The 16407-nt window shown below is 35.6% G+C and overlaps 2 protein-coding genes across 7 annotated transcripts in view; one reads left to right on the top strand and one right to left on the bottom strand.

The window, feature by feature from the left end:
* Positions 1-16407, bottom strand: part of ANKS1B (ankyrin repeat and sterile alpha motif domain containing 1B) — a 1254535-nt gene that overhangs the window by 851957 nt on the left and 386171 nt on the right. The window lies entirely within an intron of this gene.
* The window catches only part of GARIN6 (golgi associated RAB2 interactor family member 6), an 80885-nt gene that overhangs the window by 13166 nt on the left and 51312 nt on the right, over positions 1-16407 (top strand). The window lies entirely within an intron of this gene.

A 16407-nucleotide genomic window follows, 5' to 3' on the forward strand; every position in this document is an offset into this window, starting at 1 on the left:
ATTAAAAAAAAAAAGACAGAGATGAAAACATTTGTCCACACAAAGACTTGTACTTGAATGTTCAAAGCAACTTTTTTCATAATAGCCAAAAAACAATCCAAATGTTCATCGACTGATCAATCTAAAAACAAACTGTGCAATATCCATAAAAAATAATGCTACTCAGCAATGAAAGGAACAGACAACTAATATGTGGATGAACCTGAAAACATTATGCTATGTGAATGAATTCAGGACACAAAAGAATGCATAGTATCTGATTCTATTAGTATGTAAATGAAGACAATGCAATACTATGTGATCTGTGAAAGCAAACAGATCAAAGATTGCTTAAGGTCAAGATAAGGAGGGGACTGATTGCAAAGGTAAATAAGGGAATGTTTTTAAGATGACAGGAATGCTCTAAATCTTAAGGCAAATCTTTGACAGTTATCAAACCTCATCAAATTGTATAACTACAATTCATGAATTTCATTGTATGTAAATGACATGTCAATAAAAAAAATCAAAAGTATCAGACACCAAAATAAATATTCAAAATTTATTTTTGGAAAAGTGTTGATGGCTATATTTTACAAAATATTTCACCCTCTATTTTCCTGAAATACCTGTCCCCCTTTGGTGTACTTATATTATTTGATTTACATGAAGCTTTGTAGGAACACCTCTAAATCTAGATATGATAAATGCTTATTGTACCGCTATCTAAAATTGTGTTTTGTCACAAACCAAGTGCTTTAAGATCTAAAGATGGTGAAGGATACAACACATACAGTCTACGCTGGAAGACTATGTCATCGGTTTTTTTGTTGCACATACAGTACACTCTATTGCTTTGGGATCACCAAAATCAATCACTTCAACTAAAGGTACATGTTGGTTTTTCTCCATTCCAAGAGAGTAACAACACAACTGATTATTCTTAGTGTGTGAGCTGAGTAATGAAAAACCTACAGAAACATGAATATAAATGGAAGTATATAAACTGTCATTTCTTAAAGTAGGTCTTCAGGATAGAATGGGGAAGGAAGAATTACAATAATTAATTGTAAACATTTAAGATTCTCAGTGTGCTAGGTACTGTGCATAATGCAGTGGCTATAAGTTAATGAATGGTACTGATTTGAACCACATTATACCTATTTTTCTTTATATTTCCAACAAATGACTAACACTATTTTATGATCAGTTCTTTTTCCACTGGAATTACTCCATTAATAAATGACTTTTTAGATCAAATGGCTGTGAAGTAAGTTATAAAATATGAAAATCATATATAAGCAAAGATAAATTCAGGGTGCTTTTTTTTTACAATTAATGCCTAGTTATTTTTCAGGATATGCAGCATTTTATAAAATTCCTAGGCAAGTTAAAGCGCAGATCAACAAATATTTATGAAACTCCCATATTCTACAACACTATATTCCATATGGTAGGATAAGCAACAGAAACAGTGTGGGATCCAAAGGACTTTAATTGAGGAAATAAAACACAGGTACATAGATTCGCATATATGTTATTAATGCCATTTCTTCACAGCAATACTGGCACATGCCTGCTCCCTTAAATTACTTTGCCTATTCAAAATTACCTATCAATGTTAGAGTTGGCCTCTTGAGGCCCATTTTTCTGAAAAAAATGAAGTGTATCATTCTGCTCTTAAACAGAGACTCTAGAGCCCCTTTTTCCTTTTTCACAACAGGGTTCATTTTAGAAAATGTGTAGCTGCCAAATATGACAATGTAAAAAGGTAGGCAGAGAAGGAGATAAACACAGAAAGAATAGAAAGGTGAATTAGGCATTTAACAATTTATTCAGAAAAATGTGCCAGCACATCAATTTTATAAAGTCATGGGCAAAAGCTTATGAAAATTGATTTAGCAAAACAAAGCCCAGGGAAATACAATAATGCATTTCCAACTTCACATGGCTTTTATGTGAAATTCTTCTATATTAAAACATACTATAGGCCAGGCACCATGGCTCACATCTGTAATTCCAGGACTTTGTGAAGCCGAGGAGGGAGGACTGCTTGAGCCCAGGAGTTTGAGATGAGCCTGGTCAACATGGTGAAACTCCGTCTCAATGAAAAATACAAAAACTAGTGGGTGTGATGCTGCATGCCTGTAGTCCCAACTACTGGGAGGCTGAGTTAGAGGATTGTTTTAGCCCAGGAGACCGAGGCTGCAGTGAGCTGTGACTGCATCACTGTACTCCAGCCTGGGTGACACAGCAAGATCCTGTTTTGAAAGAGAGAGAGATATATATATCTGTTTTCACGCTGCTAATTAAGATATACCCATTTATAAAGGAAAGAGGTTTAATTGACTCACAGTTCCACATGGCTGTGGAGGTCTCACAATCATGGCAGAAGGTGAATGAGGAGCAAAGTCACATCTTATGTGGCAGCAGGCAAGAGAGCATGAGCAGGGGAACTGCCCTTTATAAAACCAACAGATCGCGTGAGACTTATTCACTATCATGAGAATGGCACGGGAAAAACCTGCTCCCATGATTCAATTACCTTCATGGGTCCCTCCCATGACACATGGGGATTATGGGAGCTACAATTCAAGATGAGATTTGGGTGAGGACTCAGCCAAACTACATCATCCAAACTATATCATCCCCCCGGCCCCTCCCAAATCTCATGTTCTCGCATTTCAAAACACAGTCATGCCTTTCCAACAGTGCCTCAATATCTTAACTCATTCCAGCATTAACTCAAAAGTCCACAGTCCAAAGTCTCATCTGAGAAAAGGCAAGTCCTTTCTGCCTATAATCCTGTAAAATCGAAAGTAAGTTAGTTACTTCCTAGATACAATGGAGGTCCAGGCATTGGGTAAATACACCCATTCCAAATGGGAGAAATTGGCCAAAATGAAGGGACTACGGGCCCCAGGCAAGTCCAAAATCCAGCAGGGCAGTAAAATTTTAAAGCTCCAAAATTATCTCCTTTGACTCCATGTCTCACATCCAGGGTACGCTGATGTAAGAGGCAGGCTCCCATGGCCTTGGGCAGCTCCGCCCCTGTGCTTTTGCAGGGTACAGCCCCCCTCCCGGCTACTTTCACAGGTCAGCATTGAGTGTCTGTGACTTTTCCAGGCACACAGTGCAACCTGTCAGTGGCTCTACCTTCTGGGGCCTGGAGAACGGTAGCCCTCTTCTTACAGCTCCACTAGGCAGTGCCCCAGTGCGGACTCTGTGTGGGAGCTCCAACCCCACATTTCCCCTCCACACTGCCCTAGCAAAGGTTCTCTTTGAGAGCCTTGTCCCTGCAGCAAACTTCTGCCTGGACATCCAGAAGTTTCCATACATCCTCCAAAATCTATGCAAAAGTTCCCAAACCTCAATTCTTGTCTTGTGTACACTGACAGGACCAACACCATGTGGAAGTTGCCAAGGCTTGGGGCTTGCATCCTCTGAAGCCATGGCCCAGGCTGTACCTTGGCTCCTTTTAGCCATGGCTGGAGCAGAAATGCAGGGCACCAAGTCCCTAGGCTGCACAGAGCAGGGAGGCCCTGGGCCCAGCCCATGAAATCATTTTTTCCTCCTGTCTCTGGGCCTGGACGAGAGGGGCTGCCACAGAGTTCTCCGACATGCCCTGGAGACATTTTCCCCATTGTCTTGATGATTAACATTTGACTTCTCATTATTTACCGAAATTTCTGCAGCTGGCTTCAATTTCTCCTCAGAAAATGAATTTTTCCCTTCTATTGCATCATCAGGCTGCAAATTTTCTGAACTTTTATGGTCTGCTCCCCTTTTAAACTAAGTTCCAATTACAAACCATGTCTCTGTGAATACGTAAAACTGAATGCATTTATCAGCATCCAAGTCACATCTTGAACAGTTTGCTGCTTAGAAATTTCTTCCACCAGATACCCTAAATCATCTCTCTCAAGTTCCAAGCTCCACAGATCTCTAGGGCAGGGGCAAAATGCCACCAGTCTCCTTGCATAGCAAGAGTGACCTTTACTCCAGCTCCCAACAAGTTCTTCATCTCCATCTGAGACCACCTCAGCCTGGACCTTATTGTCCATATCATTATCAGCATTTTGGTCAGAGCCATTCAACAAGTCTCTAGAAAGTTCCAAGCTTTCCCACATCTTCCTGTCCTCTGAGCCCTCCAAGTCTCTAGGAAGTTCCAAACTTTCCCACATTTTCCTGTCTTCTTCTGAGCCCTCCAAACTGTTCCAACTTCTGCCTGTAAGTTACTTCCACATTTTTGAGTATCTTTACGGCAGCATCTCACTCTACTGGTACCAATTTACTGTATTAGTCTGTTCTCATGCTGCTAATAAAGGCATACTCGAGGCTGGGTAATTTATAAAAGAAAGAGGTTTAACTGACTCACAGTTCCACGTGGCTGGGGAGGCCTCACAATTATGGCGGAAGGTGAATGAGGGGCAAAGTCATGTCTTACGTGGTTGCAGGCAAACAGTATGTGCAGGGGAACTCCCCTTTATAAAATCATCAGATCTCCTGAGACTTATTAACTATCATGAGAACTGCTCAGGAAAAACCTGCCCCCATGATTCAATAACCTCCCATTGGGTACCTTCCACAACATGTAAGAATTATAAGAGCTACAATTCAAGATGAGATTTGGGTGGGGACACAGCCAAACCATACACATAACATACATATATTTGCTACTAAGAGGATTTTGATTGATTGTACTCTATTATTGGTAATAATTAGACAAAGTGGGAGCTAGGAACAGGAAAACAAAAAGAAGATAAAGCAAATGGCAGAGCAGGGTAAAGAAGCTTTTTCATCAATATTAGATCTTACTACTTTTTGTCTAATAAGAAGAAAGCTTCCTGCCACATACATGAAGTATGCTTCCAACATATCTTAACATCATTTCACTAGGATTACCCTGACACTGAGGTGGTGGTAGAGTGGAAGTCAGTAATCACAGGTCCTAACATTGAAATTTGACACAGGACCTTATGAAAAAGCCCTCTTGGTATGAATATAAGCTGCAAAAAAGTAAAATAGATGTATAGCAATGAAACTGAGGAAAATAGAAAGCCTAAGAAGTTTCTAATGATCAAGTGATTGCCATGGAATGATTTTACAATGCTCATTATTGTTCACTAATATGTGTAATATGTCATCTCTAACCTCTGTATAGAATGTTCAGTTTTAATTGCTCTATCTTAGCGAATCAAACTTCTATATTTGATAAGGTCTTTTCTAAATTTACTTGTGACTTCAGTAAAGAGAAAATGGGTCCTAAATTAGGGTAGTAGCAATGAAAATAGCAGATCACATAAAATGCTGTGTTCTCACTTCATAAGGGTAGATGGTACTGCCTCAATACAATTTAGGGGCAAATATAAAAAGTTTCACATTTGTACATGTTGCCATATGACACACTTTTGGTGGATTCAGACCAAGATTTTTATACCATAAGTAGTTTTACATGGGATCTTTAGCACAAAAAAATGACCTAGGTAAAAAATAGTTAAATCCATGAGATAGAATTGGGGTGAATATCAACATGGAGGGATTGAAAGGATAAGGAGGAGTATCCAATAGAGCAGTTAAGAGAAGAAACACAAGAAAAAAGTGTTACAGAAGACAAAGGAGAAACAGGAGTGATTAGAATTGTTCTTCAGCCTAGATGTATGAGTTACATTGAGTCAGATATTATGACATATTACATAGCCTTTCTATAGTGGAGAAAGTCTTGTAATATTAAAGGTAAATATAATGAAACAGTGCATAGTTAATACAGAAGAACAAATATCTGAAGGTTTTAGCTCTGGAAACAGAAAAAAAAAAACAGTAAAATGCTACACCACTGGTTCAAGACAAATTACAGCACACATAAAAATGCTTTGAGCTAAACACTCTTAGAATTAATAAACTGTCTGGTTATTCAATATAAATTCACTTGATTTATACCAAAGATTCATCTGCATTCTACAGAGGGAAAAAATCCATTTTCTCTTCTCTTTCTAAAGGATTTCTGGACTCTGAAAGAAAGTCTATGATGATTAATAAAAGTCTGTTAGAAATTTGTGTTCAGAGAAAAAATGTAATCTTTTTTTTTTTTTTGAGACAGAGTCTCGCTCTGTAACCCAGGCTGGAGTGCAGTGGTGCCATCTCGGCTCACTGCAACTTCCGCCTCCCGGGTTCACGCCATTCTCCTGCCTCAGCCTCCCGAGTATCTGGGACTAGAGGCACGCGCCACTACGCCCGGCTAATTGAAAAAATGTAATATTTTGTACATAAAGATGATATTACTTCCAGGCCAACTATCAGCCAAAATGGTTTTGAATTTTTTTTTTATTCTATGGAAGGTACAATTTATACTGAATTTTCTAGAACTTTCCTATGTGAAGCATATCATACACTAATTAAATGGTTAGCTGGAGATAGGGACATGGTGTATGGCCTGCTCCAGGCTTTCTCCACTTTCATCTTATCTTAAGTTTAGTGCCATGATAACTGCCACATCCAAAAATAATTTAACAGAGATCATATTTTAGAAATATTAACCTGATATATTTTTCCATTTCCCCTAAACTATAGTGACTTGCATTTCCCTTCCTATTTTATTAAATAACCTATCAGATAAAATTAAGACAATCTCTGGACAGTGAGGCTTGTTACTCATTTTCCCTGGCACACACTACAAACACTTCAAACTCTCCTTAAAGTAGTGCTGTGTCTACCCCTTTATGATACTGCCCAGGCAGTGGGATCGAAATGGTTCAGAGAGTCATCTGAGTAGAGAAGACTTGAAACGGTCTCTCTCAAATCTCCCACAGTCATAGAGATGGGGTGAAGAACCAGAAATGTATATGGATTTCCAAGGCCTTTTCAAAGGTGAATGGAACATGGTTGAAAATTAACAGTGAGCTCAAGTGCTTAAGGTCACCACGTTACTACTTTGAGTCAAGATATGTTTGACTCTAGAGACGGGTTTCTCTCTCTTTTCCTCAGAAGCCTATAATAATTTCCAACTACCTATTTTTATAAACTAAAATTATTTCATCTGAAGTTCCCCTTCCCCAGGATTTTCAATCCCTTGATTCCACAACATACACATGTACTTCTGATCTCCTTAACCGTCTCTACTTCTCATTTAGGTTCCCTTGCTCCTGCCAGGCTCCTTTCCATTAGGTCATCTACACTGCCAGTTTCAAAACCTGGTAAAATTACCCAAATTATATCTTAATGAAGTATAACTTAACTTTCTGGAAAACAACTTGGCAATCTATACAAAAAGCCTTAAAAAAGATAATAACCTCTGTCCAATGATTCCATTTTTCTGAGCAAATATAATAAAAGATACAGAGCTTAATGCATAAAGATATCCATCAGAACATAATTCGGAAGAGCAAACTAATGGAAACCACCTAAATGAATGTATGGTACAATAGGGCGACTATAGTTAACAATAATTTATAGCATATTTCAAGATAACAAAAAGAGTGAAATTGGAATGCTCCTAACACAAAAAAATGATAAATGCTTGAGGTGATGGACACCCCAATTACCCTGATTTGACTATGACACACTATATCTTTGTATTAAAATATCACTTGTACCCCATAAATATGTGCAACTATTATGTATCCATATAACTAAAAATAAAAACATTTTTTAAAAAAGAATCTCAGTAGGGTGGTTAGTCAACATGGTACATTTCTATAATGAAATATTATGTAATCATTAAAACAGTTACATAGGAATATATTAAAAATATGCTGAAAAAAGTACAGTATGTATTTATTTTAAAAATTCCAATTTTGAGCACATATAAACATATATAGATATGTGAATTAATATGAAAAAATTCACAAAAATGTTAACTCATGTGTTTATTTTCAGTGCTCATTCATTTAAAACATTCACTCACACACGCACGCACACACACATGCTTATTTACCATCTAACTTCTCTAAACAAAAAAGGCATAGTCCTTATTCTATAGAGTTGCCAGTCTAATGGGGAAGGTACATTTAACAAGTAATTACAACAAATTATAGTAACACATTCCCTTTTTCTTAATTATCTGTCTCTATTATAACTGCCAACTCCATGATAGTAGAGATCCTATTTCTCATGTCTGTCCCTTGCATCCACAGCATCCACCACAGCGTACAGGATCATAAATATTTCATGAATGTAGAGGAAGCCCAGAGACTAAATGGGAGCATATTAGCAGGAGGGCCTAAAATAACTCAGGAGGTTTGAAAACTTTTTTGAGGGCAAGTGCCATTTAAAATAAACTCTAAAGAAAGAGGAAGAACTAGCCAGGTGAAGGAGGTTGAAAACACTGCTCAAGGTAGAAAATGGCTACAGGTAAAAGAAGTGTTCGCTGAATTCATAGACTCAAACAGTGGTTATTTCCGAATAAGGGTTTGTAGGCAATTTCTTTTTCAAACTTACTTCAATGAAGGCGTATTTTTGTGTCCATCAGAGAAACAATAGTCTAAACTAAACAGATTTTAAAATCTCTGACTTCTCAGAGATCACCCTGATTTTACATGTTTATTTCCTTACTTTGAACTGTCTCTATATTTACATACAATATGGAACAAATTATTGAAAATTCAGTGTCCTACTTTAGAACTATCTTATACTTCCTCCTAGATTGTTCTTTCGGGTAAAGAATATTTTTTTTTCCTTTCCTTTATTTGGCATCTTCCATAGCATTGGTATTGTGCTGTGTACCCAGTATGCTGTATTTTAAAGTTAAATAATTACAGTCGAGAATACTGATCTTCTTATCTGGTGGCTAGTTTTTGTTCCAATGACTTTACAGAGTTAGTCCCAGAGAAACCAACGAGAATTATGAAATTTTCTTTTATATAACTTTAAAAAATTTATCTCATTCGATAAAAATACTTCATACTGAATTAGAATAAAAATTAATATTATTTATTATCCTAAAATCTCAGAGACAGATGTTTTTATTTTTTTCCAGGATAAAGAGCAAAGAAAAATATTCCAATGGTCAAAGCAACCATGACTACGGTTTTCAGACTTATAACAAGTGTTATTTTCATACACTCTATATTGGTTAAAATAATATATTCTTATAAAATATATTTTTGGTGAAGCTTACTTTCATACTGCAACAAAATTCTTAAAATTATTCATTAATTCTACCATCAGTAGCTTCTATGGGTAACTATTTTTCCAGTAAATACCATAGTGTGGACTCTTGAGAGACCAGAAGCGGTCCCTTCCCCCCGAAAATATGTAAAATTGCCACTCTGGTTACTACTAAGACCACAAATCCATTTTACCATTGTTACCTCGATTCTCAAGGGTAAGGAATAATTCTCAGCTTCCCCATTCCAGGCCCATATCTAAAGGGTAGCACAAGTTTGATACGGGCTCTCTTCAAGAAAGAGGAACAGTGTGGCATTAGCTATGTTACTAGAAAGACCCAATCCCTAGTCAAAGCCATTGAGTCTTGCCCCTCTACATAAATGGATATAGACCCTCACATCTAGAGCTGCATTCTAGGCTATTAAACAATCTTTTTCAATTGCTATTGCTGGTGTCTAAAATTTCAAATTATCTTTAGACAATGTTTCAGCTTCTATGATAACACTTCAGAAACAGAGCAAATAATGTGTATGGTTTATTTAAACTATTCTCAAATGTACTGAAAATTGGTTCACATTTCCGAAGAAACTCTGTGAATAAGTACAGCATGTTCTTATACTTTAAGACTGTCATTCTGTTCATACTAATATAATGGTGACTTTATTACTAGGAACAAGATTTTCTCTATCTGGGTAATTTTAGTTCTGTTCATTTTAGCAAAATTGTAATGACTAGAACCATCTTGGTGGTGGATCTAAAGCATACGAAATGCTCTTTATTTTGCCAGCTACAAACATGTTAATATGAAATGCATTCACAGAACGGAAGCACAGTTCCTTTCTAAAGTACTACGGTTTGAAGTGAATAGTCCTGTCATGGCAAAGCACAAGTGGAAGGAAACTGACCATTAGGTCACTATTGGATGGTAAGGGTATTTCATTCCACTATCCACCCCACAACTCAAAAGAGGAATCTGACCTAGTGGCTTACTAGAGATTGGAAATGAAAAAAAAAAAAAGGTGAAAAGAATTTATTTTTATTTTTATACTTGGCCAGAAATTAGAAAGAAGCTTTTATAATACAGATATCAAAGGGTTCTGAAAAAGACATGGAGAAGGACTGGAGGAAGAGAAGAGAAAGAAGATGAAGACAATAATGAAAAAAGAAAAAGAATGTTAGACTATGAAAGTTTTTTCAATGAAAAGAGTCAAACTCTGTAAAATATCTGAAGAGATTTATTCTGAGCCAAATACGAGTGAGCAATGGCCCATGACACAGCTCTCAGGAGATCCTGAGAACATGTGCCCAAGGTGCTCAGGGAACAGCCTAGTTTTATACATTTTAGAGACAAAAAACACATCAGTCACATACCTGAAAGATATACATTGGTTCCGCCCAAAAAGGTGGGACAACTCAAGGGAAATGGGGGGTGTTCCAAGCTATAGGTTGATTTAAAAATTTTCTGATCAGTAATTGGTTGAAACAGTTATTATCAATAGAAATGAATGTCTAGGTTATGATAAGGGTTTATGGAGACCAAAGTTTTATCATGCAGATGAAGCCTCCAGGTAGCAGGCTTCAGAGAGAACAGATTGTAAATGTTTCTTATCAGATTTAAAGAGTCTGTTCTATCAGTAGTTCAAAAATAGAGGAGAGTATAATGAGGCATGTCCATCCCTCAACCCCCATCATGGCCAGAACCAGCTTTTCAGGTTAAATTTGGAGTGCCCTGGCCAAGAGGAGGGGTCCATTCAGATGGTTGGGGTGGGGGGGGGGGGTCTTATAATTTTATTTTTGGTTTACAGTCCTCATGAAGTACAGTGATATAATAATCAAAGAAAACATTAATTTTGGTAGTCAGAGACCAAATACAGATGACTGCAGTCAGAATCTTGTGATTCTGAATTTTAGTTTCCTATTGAAAAAAGTTTGAAATTCAGAAGCACAATAATATAATTTATAAAGAATATCTAAACTTACTTCATTAAGGAACTGGGTAGGCATCAAGGAATGAACATTCTCTGCAACAAATAATACACTATGGCAAATAATTTAATGTTAAGGTACATAAGAATTCTTCTCATCCGAATACTGGATATCAGTAAAAGAAAACATTGATTGATTTCAACAAATGATCCTTAATTAAAACAATCGAAGCAATAAAGAAGTAATTATCAAACATAAATTGCTAAACTAGTAGCAGACAGCTTTTACATTTAGCTTCATTTGTTAAATGAAGTAAAATGCCTATCTTTCTTCAAAGAATGTTTTAAAAATTATATCAGTAGGATTAGGTTGTGACAATAGCATTTAAATTCCATGAGAACTTATTATAAGGAAACTGCCTACCCTGACATTTCCTCCATGGTAAAAGAAAAGCATTCTTATCTATAATAACTAAATTTTCTTTAGTCTTTTTCAGTTTACAAAGTGCCTGTATACACATTATCATTTATGCTGACAAGCAGCTGGTGCAGTGGGTGCTTTTTTATCTCCGTCTTGACAGAGAGCAGCAAAGCACACAGTCTTAGATGCTAGAATCCATGATCTATCACTGAATAGTCTGTGACTTCGGGCAAGTTATTTAAACTCTCTAATTCTCATTCTCCCCCTATCTAAAATGGGGGTATTTATCTGCCTCATAGGGTTGTTATAAAGACTAAATTAACCAATAACTGTGAAGTGCTTAAACTGCCAAGTGCTGGAGTTAGCTGTTATTACTACAGATAAAACTGAAGTGGTCCTGAGGATGAGGAGAAATTGGAACCTTTGTATACTGTTGTAAGAATGCAAATTTATGCAGTCATTATGAAAAACAGTATGAAATTTCCTCAAAAAACTAAAAATAGAACCACCATATAATTTAGCAATCCCACTTTTGAGTATTTATCTAAAGGAAATAAAATCAAGATCCTGGAGGCATTTGCACAATCATGTTCATTGCAACATTATTCATTAACAGCCAAGATGTAGAAACAACCTAAATGTCTATCAACAGATGAATACTTTCATCAGAAAATGTGATACACAGACACACACTCATACAGTGGAATATTATTCAGCCTTTAAAAAGAAGTAAATCCTGCAATACGTGATATGGATGAATCTTCAGGACATTATGCTTAGCAAAATACACCAGTCACAGAAGGACAAATACTACATCATTCCACTTAAATGTGAAATCTAAAATGATCAAACTCACAGAGGCACAGAGTAGAATCGTGGTTGGTACGGGCTGGGGAGAGGAAGAAATGGGGAGTTGCTATTCAATGGATATAAAGTTTCAGTTATGCAAGACGAATAAGCTCTAGAAATCCGCAGTATAAATACCATGTTTATAGTCAACAATACTGTACTGTACACAAAATTTGTTAAGAAGGTAAATCTGATGTTAAGTGTTCTTACTATAATAAAAAAATTATGGTTCATAGAACTGGCCTAAAACTACAGAGTTAATAATTAGAAGAGTCAGGATTCAAATTGTAATCTTTTACATAAGGTCAAGTGACTTTAAGTAAACCTTAAAATCTAATCCACATTAGTTAAAGCAATATGTTATTCCTGAAAGAGCATAGACTTTGGTGCAGACTTAGGCACAAATAATAGTTTAACTCAACAGTGAAACAGAGACATAAATACCTAACTCGTATAGTCATATAAGAATTAAATGAGAACAGAAACTCCATGAGACCAAAATGTAAGAACTTTATAAATTTAAAATTGATGTCTTGCAATATGTGGCCTCACTGAAAATATTTTAAGAGGTCCCTAAACCTATAATGTTATGGTTACCAGCCACAAAAGACATATGAGTTAGTAAGATCTTATAAGATTGTTTCCTTAATGCAATAGATGCTAATATTTTGACAAGCTTCAATGAGAATTTACTCGTGTTATTAGAAAATTGTGTGAAAATAGTATGAATTGTTCCAATTGCCTGTATATTTTACATATTCTTTTTCTAGTAAAAAATGAAAAGTAATATGATGAATATTTTATTTTAAATGCTGAAATGTACAAAACACATTTTTCAGAAAAGAGGAAATCTTATTAGTATTCGTATGTATCAACTCATTTTAGAAAATATAAAACTAATTATGTCCAACTGAACAAATTAACACCATCATAGTCTAGCTAAGCATTCCAAGGTCGTTCCTTTAACTTTATGATCTCACACATTAACTCATATTAAAGAAAAAAAGATTCAAGTAAATCTACTTGGGTTAAAACACGCCCCTGTATAATACCTCTTAACACTGTTAAATAAATGATTCAAAACAAAATACATATGCCTTGTGCATAGTACATAGCATACATCTTTTATTGTACTAAAATATGCAACTAATCCTTCAATTCAACCACTACATTATTCCTGGGGAATTTTCTCACTAACTTTTGAAATTACAGCCTAAGTTTTTGTAAGTATCCAAAAATCAACACAGTTTGGTTCATTGGCAAATGTTTGTGATATCAATTTAAATAGATGCATGGCATCTGTGAAATATGAGATGCTGGGCTCCACAGCTAGCTATGAAATAATTTTAAAGCCACAAACTACCTTGCCAAAACAAATTAGTTGGTAGACTCTTCGATCTGAATAAAAATGTGTATTTTTATTTTCAGTAAACAGAAATATATTAAATTTCTAGCACTGCCACAACAAACTACCATAAATTGAGTAGCTTAAAAAAACAAAAATTTCCTATCTCAGTTTTGGAAGCTAAAAGTATAAATCAAGATGTGAGTAGGACCATGTTCCCTCTAAAGGCTCCAGAGAAGGATCTTTCCTTGCTTCTTTCAATCTTCTCATGGTATCATCAATCCTTGGTGTTCCTTGGCTTGAAGGTGCATTACCCCAATCTCTGCCTATATACTCATATAAACCTTTTTCTTGTGTGTCCTGTGTGTGCCTCTGTGTCCTCTCCTCTTGTTATAAGGATAAAAAATCATATTGGATTTAGAACCCATCCTACTCTAGTATGTCCGCATCTTAACTAATTATACCTGCAAAGCCCCTAATTGCAAATATGGTCATATTTTGAGGTTATGATGAACATGAATTTTGACCTAGTATGGGGGTAGGTTTATGCTTATTTCATGCAATTTTAATCTTTAAAGTATGTTTAAGCTGTAAAATTCTGTGATTCCATAATTGTGAGACCAAAAAATAAACTTTGTCTAGCACAAAAATGCACAAGTTGTTTTCTCAAAATTAGTGATTTCCTCATAATTAAAATGTTTATTACCAAATCAGTTAATCCTATATGTAAACATTACAGTACTTCCTCATGTTTCTGGACTTTACTCATGTAGGTCTTTAATTTAACTATGCTACTTTTACCTCAGGATAGGGCAAAAAAGAGAAGTAAGGAAGCATCTATATTGTTAGGATCAGAGTGCAGGACCGAGGAGACCAGGAGAGGATATTGATGAGCAAAAAATGAATTCATTCCTTTTGAGTAGATTCCTAGGAGTGGAATCGCTGAGTCATATGGTAAATTTATGTTTTACTTTTTAAGAAAACACAAACTATTTTATTGAAATGACTATGCAATTTTATATTTCTACCAACAATGCATAAAATTCTAGTTTCTCCACATCCTAACCAACACTAATATTGTCCATCTTTATTATTATAGTCATTAAAATTACATTATAATTGTAATCTGTATTGCCCTAATGACTAGCGATGTGCCAGGAAGTCTTCTTAGTGGTTGTTATAAAAGGTGAATAATACATAATACTTGCCTTTACAACATTTAATGTCTGAGGAAGAGAGAGAGAGAGAGAGACAGACAGAAGCAAAAATTACAACACACCACATTAAATGTACACACACTGTTATACCTTTTACTAAATAGTTTTGTGAAATTTGGACATTTTCCCTTATGAATGAAGAATTTTGTGGAAATTCAACTAAGATTAAACAAAGCCCAAGATTATATACAAGCCATCAACCTGTGAAGTATTTCCTCCATGTACTTCTGATCTTTAAAGCAATCATGTAAGACGTTCTCTCAACTAAGTACTTCATTTTCTTTAAAGGACATTTGCAATAGAATAAAGTACAAAGTAATGCTGCATTTAAGTGTCCTCAGGGAAAAGAAATGAATATTATTATTTTAGCAGAATGTCCAAAAGGTGATTTTAACAACAATAGACTTTTCTGATGAATGATTTGTACTGATTTTCTCATAGATAAAATGTTTATTATCAAATCAGTTAATCCTATATCAAATGGTTTCTATAATAAAAATACCAAAATATCAAATGGACTTTCAAAAACATTGAATGGTTCCTATAAAATGGAGATCAAGGCACATGAAAGGATCTCTAGCAATCAGCAATCCTAAATACTTCTATTAAATATGGAATAATTCTATACCTCTTGACCTCTATGATTGCAAAGCCATATAAATGAGCTGTATACATAGTCATTTTTCTTAAACCAAGTGTTAAATTATTTTTTAAGTCTCTCAGATGGCCTACCTCTGAACCCAGTAAAAACTGAAATAGGGGTGAGAAAATGCTGACCTCTTGAAGTATATACAAAGTTGAAAATATTCTTAAGGCCCTACCAAGAAGTAAAGAATTACCATCTGAGTCTTGTATCCATCAGAACTCCAGTCTGGAGATGAGAGCTAATACATTGCCACATTAGATAAAACATACAGATAAAAATATGATGTAACATTTTTTTGAAGGATGAATGAACACAGGAATAGGCATTGTGGGAGCTCCAGGTAAGGGAATAGTGACTTAATAGTAGCCAGGCACTGGGTATTACAAGAATTCCTCCTTCCTTCAAAGAGCTCATTGTCCAGTGAAGAGACAGTCATAAATACAATGAAAATACAGTACCATAAAAGCAGCTAACATTTATTGAACACATTCTATTTGCAAGCTATCATTTTTACTTAGATTATCTCTTTCAATCCTCACAACAAAACTACAAGGTGGATACCGTTACTATTCTCATTCTACAGATATGGAAACAGGCTTAGAGACACAACTTGCACAAGGCTACTTGACCCACCTCTAACCAATTCAAGTGGCCCATATTCATAACCACTGAGGCAGCTTTACTGCCACTTATACCACTACTATAAACATACAGATGTTAAAATAAAAATAGCAGGCACAATGGGACAGAGGGCCGACTTGCCAGAGAGAGAGTCAGAAAAAGCTTCACAGAGTGTGCTCTGAAAATTAACAGGAATTTTCCAGACAGAGAAACAGAGGAGAAGCATTCCAGGTTGGGGGCAAAAATATATGTGATAAAAAGAAGCATACAGGGAAATAACAGAAACAACTGTTGTATTA

Source organism: Gorilla gorilla, chromosome 10 (assembly GCF_029281585.2).
Source record: "Gorilla gorilla gorilla isolate KB3781 chromosome 10, NHGRI_mGorGor1-v2.1_pri, whole genome shotgun sequence".
NCBI classification, from domain to species: domain Eukaryota; kingdom Metazoa; phylum Chordata; class Mammalia; order Primates; family Hominidae; genus Gorilla; species Gorilla gorilla.